Below are 14,933 nucleotides of genomic sequence, written 5' to 3' on the forward strand. Positions count from 1 at the left end.
TATTTTGGGATCTGACAGCCCTGTGACACCTTCTAGTAGCCACAGTGGCTATTTTATATCTTCCCTTTCATCCTCCTCAACCACTGATCTACCTCTACCCACATCTCTGCCACCATTCAGCCAGGATACATAGGTCCTCTAAGTGATGCAGCATCAGAAACCTCTACTGCCATCAGCCTGCCCTTCCTGACTCTGAAATGGGTCCACTCCTCCTGCTAAAGCATATGCCTGCATCCCTGATTATGTCCTCTCACCTCCTCCAGACCTTGCTTCAGTAACTCCTCTTGCACAGTCTCCACCTCTCTTCTTGTTCTTTCCCTTCTGTCTCAAAGACATACAAGCCTTCTAGCCTTTAAAAAAACAAAAATACCTAACCCTCCTGGGGGCATGAAAACACACACATCCCCTGGTGGCCCAGGGGTTAGGACTCGGGGCTTTCACTTCCATGGCCCGGGTTCAGTCCCCGGCTGGGGAACTAAGATCCCACAAGCCGCACAGCGCAGCACGCACACACAAAACGTATGTATGTAATATTTCTAGAATGATCCTCAAGAAACTGGCAACAGTGGTTCCTTCTAGAGAGAAAAAATAGGCAACCAGGGCTGGGACGGGGAATTCATTTTCACCTTGCCAAATGTGACAGTATAACCTATTCAAATAAAAACATCATTTAAAAAAACAAGACACCTGCTGCTCAAGCTACTACTGTGTGATCACCCCCAGGCTTTGCACTGCACGACGGACACGCGCAGCGAGCTGTCTTCACTGCACCTGAGAGGTTTAAATCCAGCCTCACGCTCTCACCCTCACGCCTCACCCCCAATAAAACCAGCTGTTCCTGCCACTCTCCTTACTCCTGTCACTGAGGCTCGGGCTTGGAGTCATTTTTTATCCTTCCTCTTCCCTCATCTCCCACCTCACCCTCGACCCTGTGTATAATTAACCATCTGTCTTTTCCATTCCAGTTCGTTAAAGTCTCCGGATTTAAAAAAAAAAAAAATCCCTCTGGCCATCTCCTAAATAAGATCTTTGCGGCTCTTGTTTCCACCTGGAATAGAAAAGTTAAGTGGTCTCATTGCCTTTAGTCTGAACCTCTTCTGTCCAGCTTCCCACCTGTGCTGGGTCATTGGTCCAAGTACAATGCATCCCCTCCCCCGGATCAGGATGCTCCCCCGAGGTGAACCCGCTCCCCGCACCTCCCTTTGCCCACCCGGGAATCAATCCCTTAGCCCAGCAGCCTGCCCTGCTCACTCCTAGGCTCGGTCCGCTCCATCCTCATCTCCCACACCTGTTTCAGCTACATCCGGGGACTTCCTGCACTCTCCATTTTCCCCTCCCCCTCCATAGCTTTACGAACGTCCTTCCCTGAGCCTGGAAGTTTGCGCTTCATCCCCATCTGCTTCAGGACCCTCGATTTCTTCTACCCTCTGTGATCTAGATGTGGTCTCTTCCTTTGATCCACTAAAACACCATATTATTTATTAATTTTGAGTTTTTTGCTTTGTTTTAAACTTGAGGACTCAGGCTCAGTGATGAAGAAAGGATCATTCATTCATTCAACAAACATGAATATCTACTCTTTGCTCGGCTGTAAGGATACACAGATATGTGTTTGACACAGTCCTCTTCCTCCTGGAAGTCTCCCTGGAACTGTCAGCCTCCCGGATCTCCCAGGTCCTCCCCAGCATTCTCTGTACAATACACAGGAACACATGTCTGTGTCTGTCTCCCTGTTAGAGTCACCACAAGCATCTTTTTTTTTAAAGAATCAATTTTATTTATTTATTTTTGGCTGTGTTGGGTCTTCGTTGCTGCGCATGGGCTTTCTCTAGTTGCAGCGAGCGGGGGCTGCTCTTCATTGCAGTGCGCAGGCTTCTCATTGCGGTGGCTTCTCTTGTTGCGGAGCACGGGCTCTAGGTGCGCGGGCTTCAGTAGCTGTGGCTCACGGGCTCAGTAGTTGTGGCGCACTGGCTTAGTTGCTCCGTGGCGTGTGGGATCTTCCCGGACCAGGGATCGAACCCGTGTCCCCTGCATCAGCAGCTGGATTCTTAACCACTGCGCCACCAGGGAAGTCCCACACCACAAGCATCTCGAGGGTGATGTCCATTTGATTAATCTCAGCATGATCTTCCTCATAACAATATGTGTTGTCTTAACATTTTAGTTGCTTAACAAATATTTAGTAAATAACCCTTTGTTAAATGAATGGAATTTTTAAAATCTCATATATTGTTTTTTTCAATAGGTTGTTTTCTTCTCAAAAAAGTCGTTTAAATGTGCAACACCTTTTAACGTATTAATGATATGCTCAGCTCAAAGTAAGTTATGAGTGGCGGTTATTGGTAAATGGTTCTGAAAGTATTTGAGAATAGCTCAGTCCAATATAGGCAAAGTACTTCCCCTCTCAGTTATGCAACAAATATCTTCCGCACATTCATCAGGGGCCAGGCTTGGTTCTTGTACCTGGGATACAGCGTGAAAAAAAACAAACCCCTTTTCCCATGGAGCTCACACTCTGATTTATTGAACACCTTCCTTCACAGGGTCCAGCCTTTGAAACCTGCCTTGTAGAATGTCATTATCCACCTAACAATCAAATCCAGGGGGAATGAGCATGCCAACTGACCCTGGGAACCAGAGTTATGAAAGAAACAGAGGCAAACGCTGGAGTCTGCAGTTTGGATTAACTATTTTAATGTCTTTCTTACTTCAGCCTTTGTTTCATGTTCAAGGAATCAGAAATAGAGATGTTTGAATTTAGACCCTATTGCAAAGTAAATAATTTCCCTGAGGGTAGTTTATCACTGCTCAAAATAAAATTCACCCAGTAGAAAAATATTGATAGAGTATTTAGATTTGAAGGCAGGAAGAACATTGCAGGAAATGGCCTGGTTCCTCTTCCTCTCAGGAAAAGCATGTCACTGCCTCAGATGACTAGATATGGGGTGAATGTCTAATTTCAGTTTAAAGAATAAATTATCTTTCTCATAGAAATGCAAACTGAGGTGGCTCACATAGCCTTTTCAGATGCCTCTGCCTCTTAGAGCGACCATAAGCAGAAAAGCCAGTTATAAAAGTTTGTGCTTTAAGAGAGCCATATAGAAACTACTTTCCGGACTTCCCTGGTGGCGCAGTGGTCAAGAATCAGCCTACCTTTGCAGGGGACACGGGTTCGAGCCCTGGTCCGGGAAGATCCCACATGCCGCGGAGTAACTAAGCCCGTGCGCCACAGCTACTGAGCCTGCGCTCTAGAGCCCACGAGCCACAACTACTGAGTCTGCATGCTGCAACTACTGAGCCCACGTGCCACAACTACTGAAGCCCATGTGCCTAGAGCCCGTGCTCTGCAGCAAGAGAAGCCGCCGCAATAAGAAGCCCACGCACTGCGATGAAGAGTAGTCCCTGGGCTTCCCTGGTGGCGCAGTGGTTGAGAGTCCGCCTGCCGATGCAGGGGACACGGGTTCGTGCCCCGGTCCGGGAAGATCCCACATGCCGTGGAGCGGCTGGGCCCGTGAGCCATGGCTGCTGAGCCTGTGCGTCCGGAGCCTGTGCTCCGCAACGGGAGAGGCCACAACAGTGAGAGGCCCGCGTACAGCGGGGAAAAAAAAAAAAGTAGTCCCCGCTTGCTACAACTAGTGAAAGCCTGCGTGCAGCAACGAAGACCCAATGCAGCCCAAAAAATAAATAAAATAAAAAATAAATTAATTAAAAAAAAATCTTTTTTAAGAAGAAACTACTTTCTAGGGGCTCTGCTATGGATAGCTTTGAGTACAGGAAATACTGAACCCAAATGAAATGTGACCAATTTTCTGCCATGCGCCTTGATGAGGAAGAACACCAGTAATTTTCCGAGTGCCTGCTTGCTTTCACTTTATCTTGATGTTGGGAAGGAGGAAACTTTGACGGCCCGGCACTGCCAGTCCTGTGCTTCTAAGTGAGAAGCCCTGATTGTACAACTGAGCTGGAAAAGTATTTAAGCAACCTGTTTCCCTCACACAGCCTTCCTGCTATGATAGGCTGCAGCTGGGACAGAGCGATCCCCCTTCCAGCCTAGCCGTATTAAGTTTTCTTCCTGGCGTGTTCTCCTCAGCAGAAACCACTGAAATATGCTAGCCCTTCCGACAGACACCGCCTCTCGGGGATCAAGTGTGCATGCTGGCCTCATCTTGCATTACAGCCACAAATAGCCCCTCGTTTTGAGCATTTCACAGCTTCACACTCTCTCCACAGCCTGAAACTTGAGCTTCCCACAGAAGTTTGGTTGGGATTGAAAGTGATCGGGCTAGGATATATAGCCTGTTTCTTTTAACGCTCAAGAACTGTTTTACATGAAGTATTGGGACGCTGTCAGAGGAAATTCCAATGGGTATATTGTATAAATTACCTACACAATATGTATGATAATGCAGCTTTTTTTTTCGCACCAAGAAGCTACTTCAGGTGTCTGCTGTGCTTTGATTTGTTCTGTCATCAGTGGCAGGAAGTTTATCCTGGGGCATTCACAGGGGTCCCTTTTGGATCATCATCGGCTACAGAGAAGCATATGGTAGGTGACAGCATGTCTATACCACTGTCACATAGATTACCTCACTAAATACTCATAAATACCCCTGAATGTGCAGGCAACAAGACCTAGTTAAAGCTGGGATGAGAGATACACGCTCTGTTAAGGAGCGGTCTTCGGCCCTTCCAGGGACCCCGCCAGCAATCTTGGTTCCCAGTGCCAACTTCAACCAAATAAGCCCACGGACTCAAACTATGACATTGGTTGGGAATTTGTTGTATCACTAGCTTAGCTCCATGTATGATATTAGGGAATATTTATTCTATGTTTATTCGATAGTACTGTGAATCTTTTTAACGTTTTCTGTAAACCTAAGCATGCCAGTACGATTCAGTTGCTTCTATGGAAAAAACTTTAACTCACTATTTCTATTACTGTACCGGTTTGAAATTTTCAACAATTTAGGACACTATGGGGTGGGGCAAAAGACCAACCCTCCCACTCTGTGCTGTTCCTGAAAAATAAACTCCCTCTAGGAGAGCTGTAGACATTCCATTCTTGGTGCATGGACTTTGTTAGTTCAAATCATGGGATGGGAAGCAAGGATTTGGGGGGCAAGGATCTCAGTTCCCACTGGGAAGTGAAAGTTCAGAATGTAGGAGAAAAACAAGTCCAGAAGCCTCCGCCTGTGTTTTCCGTACTTCCCCTTCCACATCTTCCTCACTGCTGGCCTCTGACAGGGTCCCCTCACAGATGGCAGGCTCTAACCATCACGCGTCTTTGCTGATAGCAGGAACGATAGTGCAGAGTCACTGTCGGTGTGCCTGGCTCTTCTGTCCTTTCCAGGAGGCTTCCTCAGCCACCAGTCCCTCTTTCGGCCCTTTCTTTTTAACTTACAAGTAAAATGGAGCCCAATAGGCTGATTTCCTTCACCAGGTTTAGACTGGCAGAGGTGCAGGCAGGCATGGGGTGCACAGTGCTGTTAAGTCTTCTGAGTCCCCATCCTTCCGCTATGACCCTGAGGACGCTGGAAAGAACAGGAAGAGGGTGGAAGGGATGGAATGGAACCAGGACTATCTGAGGCTGTCAACGGAACAAAAGCTAAAGCAGACGAGGAAATAGCAAAGACATGTTCAGAATTGGATGTAGTGGTACCTAGAATTATTATGTGCTAAATAACAACATTTATAGGAATTCCCTGGCCATCCATTGGTTAGGACTCGGCGTCTTCACTGCAGTGGCCAGGGTTCGATCCCTGGTCAGGGAACTAAGATCCTGCAAGCCATGCGGCACAGCCAAAAAAAAAAAAAAAATTAAAATTAAAAACAATATTTATAAATTTCTCAGAGTAGAGAGTTAGTGCCAGGTAGTGTACAAGGGCTCTACATTTAATGTTTATTTAATTCTCTCCACACTCCTACCCCACGTTTTACAGATGAGGAAACTGAGAAAGTCACACAACTAAGAGGCAGAGGCAAGATTCAAACCAGGTCTCTCTGATGTTAGAGCAGAATCTCCTTAGTCCTAACTATACTGTCTCCATTAAAAATCATGTTTGAAAAAAATAATAATAAAAATCATGTTTGGTTCGCACCTATTTATGATAAAAACCCTCCAGAAAGTGGGCATAGAAGAAACATACCTCAACATAACAAAAGCCATATATGACAAACCCACAGCTAACATCATACTCAATGGTGAAAAGCTGAAAGCATTTCCTCTAAGATCAGGAACAAGACAAGGATGTCCACTCTCACCACTATTATTCAACATAGTTTTGGAAGTCCTAGCCATGGCAATCAGAGAAGAAAAAGAAATAAAAGGGATCCAAATTGGAAAAGAAGAAGTAAAACTGTCACTGTTTGCAGATGACATGATTCTATATGTAGAAAATCCTAAAGACTGCAGCAGAAAACTACTAGAGCTCATCAATGAATTCAGTAAAGTTGCAGGATACAAAATTAATGCACAGAAATCTCTTGCATTCCTATACACTAACAAGGAAAGACTAGAAAGAGAAATTAAGGAAACAATCTCATTTACTATCTCATCAAAAAGAATACCTAGGAATAAACCTATCTAAGGTGGCAAAAGACCTGTACTCAGAAAATTATAAGATGCTGATGAAAGAAATTGAAGATGACAAAAAAAGATGGAAAGATATACCATGCTCTTGGATTGGAAGAATCAATATTGTCAAAATGCCTGTACTACTCAAGGCAATCTACAGAGTCATTGCAATCCCTATTAATTTACCAATGGCATTTTTCAAGAACCATAACAAAAAAATCTTAAAATCTGTATAGAGACAAAAAAAGACCTCAAAGAGCAAAGCAATCTTGAGAAAGAAAAACAGAGCTGGAGGAATCAGGCTCCCTGACTTCAGACTATACTACAAAGCTATAGTCATTAAAACAGTATGGTACTGGCACAAAGACAGACTTATAGATGAATGGAATAGGCTAGGAAGTCCAGAAATAAATCCACACACCTCAGCTAATCTATGACAAAGGAGGCAAGAATATACAATAGAGAAAAGACAGTCTCTTCAATAAGTGGTGCTGGGAAAACTGAACAACTACAGGTAAAAGAATGAAATTAGAACATTCTCTAACACCATACAAAAAAATAAACTCAAAATGAATTAAAGGCCTAAATGTAAGACTGGAGACTATAAAACTCTTAGAGGAAAACATAGACAGAACACTCTCTGACATAAATTACAGCAATGTCTTTTTGGATCCACCTCCTAGAGTAATGAAAATAAAAATAAACAAATGGGACCTAATTAAACTTCAAAGATTTTGCACAGCAAAGGAAACCATAAACAAAATGAAAAGACAACCCTCATAATAGGAGAAAATATTTGCAAACGAAGCAACTGACAAGGGATTAATCTCCAAAATATACAAACAGCTCATGCAGCTCAATATCAAAAAAAACAAACAACCCAATCAAAAAATGGGCAGAAAATCTAAATAGACATTCCTCCAAAGAAGACATACAGATGGCCAAGAAGCACATGAAAACATCCTCAACATCACTAATTATTAGAGAAATGCAAATCAAAACCACAATGAGGTATCACCTCACACCAGTCAGAATGGCCATCATTGAAAAGTCTACAAACAATAAATGCTGGAGAGGGTGTGGAGAAAAGGGAACCCGTCTACACTGTTGGTGGGAATGTAAGTTGGTACAGCCACTATGGAGAATAGTACAGAGGTTCCTTTAAAAAACTAAAAATAGAGCCACCATATGATCCAGCAATCCCACTCCTGGGCATATATGTGGGGAAAACCATAATTCGAAAATATATATACACCTCAGTGTTCATTGCAGCACTATTTACAGTAGCCAAGACACAGAAGCAACTTAAATGTCCATCAACAGAGGAATGGTTAAAGAAGATGTGGTACTATATATACAATGTAACTTTACTCAGCCATTAAAAAGAAGGAACTAATGCAATTTGCAGCAACATGCAGGAATCTAGAGAGTAGCATACTAAGTGAAGTAAGTCAGACAGAGAAAGACAAATCTCATATGTTATTGCTTATATTTGGAATATAAAATAAATGATACAAATGAACTTATTTACAAAATAGAAAGAGACTCAGACTTTGAAAACAAACTTATGGTTACCAAAGGGGAAAGGTGGAGGGGGAGGGATAAATTAGGAGTTTGTGATTAACACATACACACTACTATATGTAAAATAGATAATCAACAAGGACCTCCTGGGGACTTCCCTGGTGGCACGGTGGTTAAGAATCCGCCTGCAAATGCAGGGGGCACGGGTTCAAGCCCTGGTCCGGGAAGATCCCACATGCCGCAGAGCAACTAAGCCCGTGAGCCACAACTTCTGAGCCCCCATGCCACAACTACGGAAGCCTGTGCACCTAGAGCCGCAACAAGAGAAGCCACCGCGGTGAGAAGCCCGTGCACCGCAACGAAGAGTAGCCCCTGCTCGCTGCAACTAGAGAAAGCCCACGTGCAGCAACAAAGACCCGACGCAGCCAATAATTAATTAATTAATTTTTAAAAACCAAGAACCTACTGTATAGCACAGGAAACTCTACTCGATATTCTGTAATAACCTATATTGGAAAAGAATCTGAAAACGAATGTATATATGTATATGTATAACTGAATCACTTTGCTGTACACCTGAAACTAACACAACTTTGTAAATCAACTATACTCCAATATAAAATTAAAATTAAATTAAATTAAAAACCAAAAAAAATACAAACCATGTTTGGTTCCTCTCTGGGCTTGGACCTAGTTTGAGGCGATGTGGCTAAATGCACCCGGAAGGTCAGAACCATCGTCAATACAGGAAGATGTCAACATAGTGCCTCCCACAGGAAGATCATGAAGAAAATCAGCCCACACGCCAAGGACACCTACTCCTCTGTGGCAAAACCCAGATGAAGAGACAAGCTGCAGTTCATGCATCAAAACGGTGGCCGGTGGTGCCTGGGCCACACCACCACTACCCTCACAGTGAAGTCGCCATCAGAGACTGAAGGAATTGAGAGACCAGTAGAAGTACCACCATTGGAAACATTGCTAGCCTATAATAATTGGGTTAATTTATGTAACAACTACAACAGCAGCAAATCATGTTTGAACACTGTTGATGGGAATACAAATCACTGCCACATTTTTGGAGAGTAATTTGTCAGTAAGTCAACATTAAATACAGTCCTTGAACCAGCAATTCTGCCTATGGTAATCCAGCCTAAAAATACTTGACCAAGCACCAGGCATTTTTTAGAGTACTGTCAATTTTCTATGAGTAAGGAAATTGTTAAAGAAGTTATGGTGCATTCACAGAGGAGAATACTATGCAGCCATTAAACAGTAAGAAGATCTGAAATAGACACAGAGGAGAATGTCCATACAATTTGTTGGAGGATGAAAAAGAGTTACCTAACAATATACATTGTTTTATCGTATTTTTAACAAACAAATTATGGATGTATTGATACATACATGGAAAAAGGTTCTGTTAACAGTAGCAATGTAGGGACTTCCCTGGTGGTCCAGTGGTTAAGAATCCACCTTCCGAAGCAGGGAACATGGGTTCAATCCCTGGTCGGGGAACTAAGATCCCACATGCCGCAGGGCAACTAAGCCCAGGTGCTGCAACTAGAGAGCCCATGCGCTCTGGAGCCCGCGTGCCGCAACTAAGACTCGATGCAGCCATAAATAAATAAATAAGTACTTTAAAAAAAATAGTAGTAATGTAAAATTAGAAAGTGAATAGCAAAAAACATTGGAAAATATCTTTAGCACCTCGGAGTAGGGGGAAAATTAAATGGATTTCACTACATTAAATTAAATACTTCCGTTCAGCAAAACATACCAAACAAAGTTAACAGATGTCAGACTAGAGGAGACTGCAACATCTTGTCAGTAGAAGAGGTTCAGTATCTAGATTTTTCAGAGCTCCTACAGATCAACAAGAAAAAGTGAGAAAACCCAACAGAAAAAATGAGCAATGAATAAACAGTTCACTTAACAGAACACCAGATGTCAAACAAGCATATGAAGAAGTGATTAAATTCCCTAGTAATTATAGAAACAAAAAGAAACGCAAACTAAAACTCAAACGAGATATTACTTTCAACCCATCAAATTAATAAAAATTAGGAAGTTTGATGCTACCAAGTGTTGACAAAGGATGTGGGGAGATGAAAATTATTGTCCACAGGGGGAAGAAGGGAATATAAACTGGCATATCCATTCCAGAAAGCAAATGATTGTATTTAAATTAAATAAGAATATGTCCTTTGCCCCGGTATACCGCCCCATACCTGGGTATTTGTCACAGAATGATAGATCCGAAGATCCCACCTTCAAGTCCTTAAGGGAGCATATACACCACACTGTTCACTGTGACAGAGCTGGAGGCGAGCCAGGTGTCCCTCATTAGGGAAATAGATAAGCTAAATATGGTGAATTTTATTATGGAATAATATCACCCAAGAACATGCAGAGGCCTCAGAATGTGCTGTGTAAAAAGAATTAATAGCACAATAACCACTTCCGAAAATTAAAAACCCATACAAAAACATGATATTTTCCAGGGATACTTGCATAATTTAGAACATGTAACGAACACATTAGAGTGAGTGGCAACAAAGGGAAGAATGAAAACAGAGTTGGGGGGAAGAGGAAAATTAAAAATAAAACAAAACATTGGGCTTTCACTGAAACTGAAGTTTCTATGAACAGAAGAGTATGAGATAAAAATAATTTTTAAGCAGGTACTTGGAAGGTGTTGAAGTTGGGCAGGGGGAGAAATACTTCACTTTCTTCTGTTCGCTCTTCTGCATTATTTAATTTTTTTTTAGAATGAATGTGCATTACTTTGATAATTGAAAACAGAAATATTACAGAAGAGTAGTTATTAGGAATATTAGGGAAATGTTCATAATATATTACTGGGTATAGTGAGATTATACCTGCTTTTGTTTTAATAACAGCTTTTTTGAGATATAATTCACATACCATAAAATGCATCTTTTTTAAAGTGTACAATTCAGTAGTTTTTAGTACATTCACAGAGTTGTGCAACTATCACATATGTAATTCCAGAACATTTCATCACCCCAGAAAGAAACCTCATTTCCCCCAGCCCCTGCCAGCCGCTAATCTAGTTTCTGTCTCTATATATATGCCTATTCTGTACGTTTCATAAAAATGGAATCACATAACATGCTGTCTGTGTGTCTGGCTTCTTTTTAGTATAATGTTTTGAAAGTTCACCCACGTTGCCGCATGTATCGGCATTTCATTCTTTTTAGTCCCAAATAATATTCCATTAAATGGATAGACCACTTTTTGTTGACCCACTCATCAGCTGATGGACATATCTGAATTGTTTCCACTTTTTGGCAGTTAGGTATAATGCTGCTGTGAACATTCATGCACAGGTGTCTTTTGTGTGGGCATATGTTTTCAATTCTCTTGAATACAGCGATTCCATTTTTGTTTGAATAAAATATGCATTAAAACGAAAAAACAGGGCTTCCCTGGTGGCGCAGTGGTTGAGAGTCCGCCTGCCAATGCAGGGGCCACGGGTTTGTGCCCTGGTCCGGGAAGATCCCACATGCTGCGGAGCGGCTGGGCCCGTGAGCCATGGCCACTGAGCCTGCGCGTTCGGAGCCTGTGCTCCGCAACGGGAGAGGCCACAACAGTGAGAGGCCTGCGTACCGCAAAACAACAACAACAACAACAAAAACACACACACACGCACACACACCAAAATGTTAATTTCTGGACAGTGGAATAATAGGTAATTCATTTTTTTTCTCCTTTGAGCTTTTTTATTTAATTTCAATTTTCGAAAATAAAAATTGATTTTTTTAATCAGGAAAAAACACATCGTTTTAAAAAAAAACCCCAGAAACTCAGGGTCAGCCCCAGAACTGGTCCCCTTATATTTCCAAAACCAAACCCAGAGTCTCTGGCCCTGGAGCTCTTACTGGAAAGAGCCGCCCCCCGGCGTCATCACCTTCAAAAATTATACCTCACCCTGGGCGTGAAGTGGCTTCTGTGGCCTACAAAGGTGGCCCCTGTCGATATCCCTGTCAGCCCACAGGCCATACCAAACGACCCGTATTTACTTGCCCCCAAAAAAACCCCACAAGATACCGTGGAGGATGCCATTCAGTTCTGCTATCTTCTTCGTTCCTATATCCCAGTATAATGTCCACCGTTTCCACCGTAACAATTTCATAAAGAACTGATGATTAAGGAGCGTGTGCGCGCACGCGCCCCCTCCTCGCACACACACCCCTCCCTCTGCAGCAGCTCGGCCTACACTGCAGCTTCACTGCCCTAAAAACCACTCACGGCGCGCAGATCGGTTTTGCCCTGGACACCAAAGAAATCCTCCAGATTTGAGCCACTTGGTGGCGAAACACGAACTGTTGGCACTTCCCATCAGGGTGGGGCGGAGCAGATATTTCTAGCTCTCAGGAAACTGGAGTTTAACTCATATAGTTTAGCTGACTCGTGCAGCGGAACTCTCAAAGACTAGATTTCTTTCGTCTGAGGAAAGAAGATGCCTCTTAGAGCAACCATCTGTGCTGCGCTCGCGGAGAGAAAACACAAAGAGAAGCATTTAGAACGAGTCAGCCCGGGCCGCGCGAACAATGGAGAGTCACAGCGGGGCCTCCTAGATGGGCCTCCCAGCCAGCCGCGGCGGCGTCTACACCCGCTCCGGGCACCAGGGACGCTTCCAAAAAGTAAAAGTGACTGTTACTTAACCTTCTTTTCTTGCTTTTTTGCCTAAGATGCAGAACTAGCTTTTACGATTACAATATAATGACGTTATTTTGTAAAACTCACAGGAGTCGTGGGATCTCATTCCCAGAGGCCAGGGTCGCTGCGGCGCAGGAAAAAAAAACGCCCGGAGACCCCAAATCGACTCCCACGCCGACGCCGGGGGTGGGAAGGACCCTGTACATGTTCTCCTCACTCACCAAAAACTATCCTGAAAAAAGGCGCAAGGGCCCAGATCACAGCCTCGGCTTCCAGGCCAGGGGTGAAGGCTTGCCTCTCGCGGGGGACGAACTCGCCCTTCGGCGGGAACAGACACTGGGGGAAGAAGCTAGCCCAGGCCCAGGTGGTTAGGAGCTCTTTTCTGGAAAAAGCAATCGTCTACTACAAACGTGTTGAGCTTGGGGTTTCTTGTCCGGGACTCAGTGTCTCTCGAGGAATCTGGCAGCTGCAGCCAAGATTCCAAAATCAATAGAATGTGTTTCATACCCTGATTGATGTCGTCGGCCCGTTTGCCGGTGCGCAGGATGAAAAGCGGTGCTGGCGGGGGCGGGCACTCTTCAGTGTCCCGGGGGGGGGGGAGGGGGGAGCCCCAGCAGGGCCCCCGAGCTGGCCGGGCGCGCCCCCAGCCTCACCCCACACCCAGCCGCCCGTGCAGCCCAAGGGGCTCCTGCCCGCTGCGCCCTGGCTCCGCGAGACCCGGAGCAGAGTGAGGTCGCGGAGGACGCGCCGCGCTGGGGGAGAAGCATCGCCTCCGCGTCCCACTCAGCGTCCCCTGTGCTCTGCCCAGGACAGCTTCCTGCCAGCCCAAAAGCCCAGGATGCCATCCCCACCCATGCATTGCCCCCGTCCCGCAGATCTCCCTCCCAGCCTCCAAGAACACACGAATCCCCATACTCTGATACCCCCAATCCCTGATACACCAGCACATGAAGAGTCCCTCTCATTTTCCTGTAGATGAGCTAACCATATGGTTTATTATCCAAACCAAGACTTCTAAGAGGTGCAACTAGAGATGATCACACTAAATGAAATAAGTCAGAGAAGGACATATACCACATGATATCACTTATATGTGGAATCTAAAATATGACACAAATGAACCTGTTTTTGAAACAGGGACATAGAGAATAGACTGGTGGTTGCCAAGGGATGGGGGCGTGGGAGAGGGATGGATTGGGAGTTTGGGATTAGCAGATGCAAACTGGTATATCTAGAATGGATAAACAAGGTCCTTCCATATAGCACAGGAAACTGTATTCAGTATCCTGTGATAAACCATAATGCAAAAGAATATGAAAAAGAATGTGTATAGATGTATAACTGAGTCACTTTGCTGTACAGCGGTAATTAATACAAATTGTAAATAAACTATACTTCAATAAAAAATAAATTAAATTTTTTTAAAAAGATAACCAATGATCAAATGTCATTCAATACTCCCACACAGAAACTTTCCACTGGTGTCAATATCTCACTTACTCAACACTCTGTCAGACAAGAGTCATAGAGAACTACAATGCTAAATTTTATGGATCAGTTCAAACCTGAACTTTAGCAGTTACCGTAAAGCTTGGAAAAAAAGGTCATCTCAGAATCTCATGAGATTAGGAAATGGTTAACAACAAAATAAAAAATTATAAAAATAAAAAGGGAAATATCCATATTCTACCTGACATGAATCATACATTGTTTAATTTTTATAGAATGAAGGTAAATCCCCAACTGCTATATATATATATATATATATATATATATATATATATAGTAAAAATAGGTAAATTCAAAATGTGCTTTTTAACAAACATTCTAAGGATACCCAGATTGCTTGATAGATTACAGTAATATAAATACATACAATATTGGGTTGACCAATTTGAATAATAGCAGATTTCTACTTATTTCTTGTGTTCTCTTTAAATTGTCTGAAGAAAGAGACTTTCTCTTTAAATAATAAATAAAAATCAAGACAGAAACAAACAAAAAAAGACTTCTAAAAGGGAAAGGGGTATGTTAATGAGTCACATGGACGAAGGCCGAAAACCCGTCTGGGGCAAACCAGGATACTAGGGTCACCTTGGGGGATTTGAGCAATTTATCTGAATTCAGAAAACACTCCTTACCCCTCACA

The 14,933-nt window shown here is 43.4% G+C and overlaps 1 long non-coding RNA gene across 1 annotated transcript; it reads left to right on the plus strand.

Annotated features, from left to right (window-relative positions):
- Positions 1 to 11,892: 11,892 nt before the first annotated feature.
- Positions 11,893 to 13,069, plus strand: LOC113606169 (uncharacterized). Its single transcript, XR_003427461.1, has 2 exons — positions 11,893 to 12,768; positions 12,874 to 13,069. It is a non-coding gene; the product is annotated as an uncharacterized LOC113606169 (long non-coding RNA).
- The last annotated feature ends 1,864 nt before the right edge of the window (positions 13,070 to 14,933 follow it).

This window comes from Aethalodelphis obliquidens, unplaced genomic scaffold, assembly GCF_003676395.1.
Source record: "Aethalodelphis obliquidens isolate GAN/ISIS:26980383/991018 unplaced genomic scaffold, ASM367639v1 scaffold3, whole genome shotgun sequence".
Classification (NCBI taxonomy): domain Eukaryota; kingdom Metazoa; phylum Chordata; class Mammalia; order Artiodactyla; family Delphinidae; genus Aethalodelphis; species Aethalodelphis obliquidens.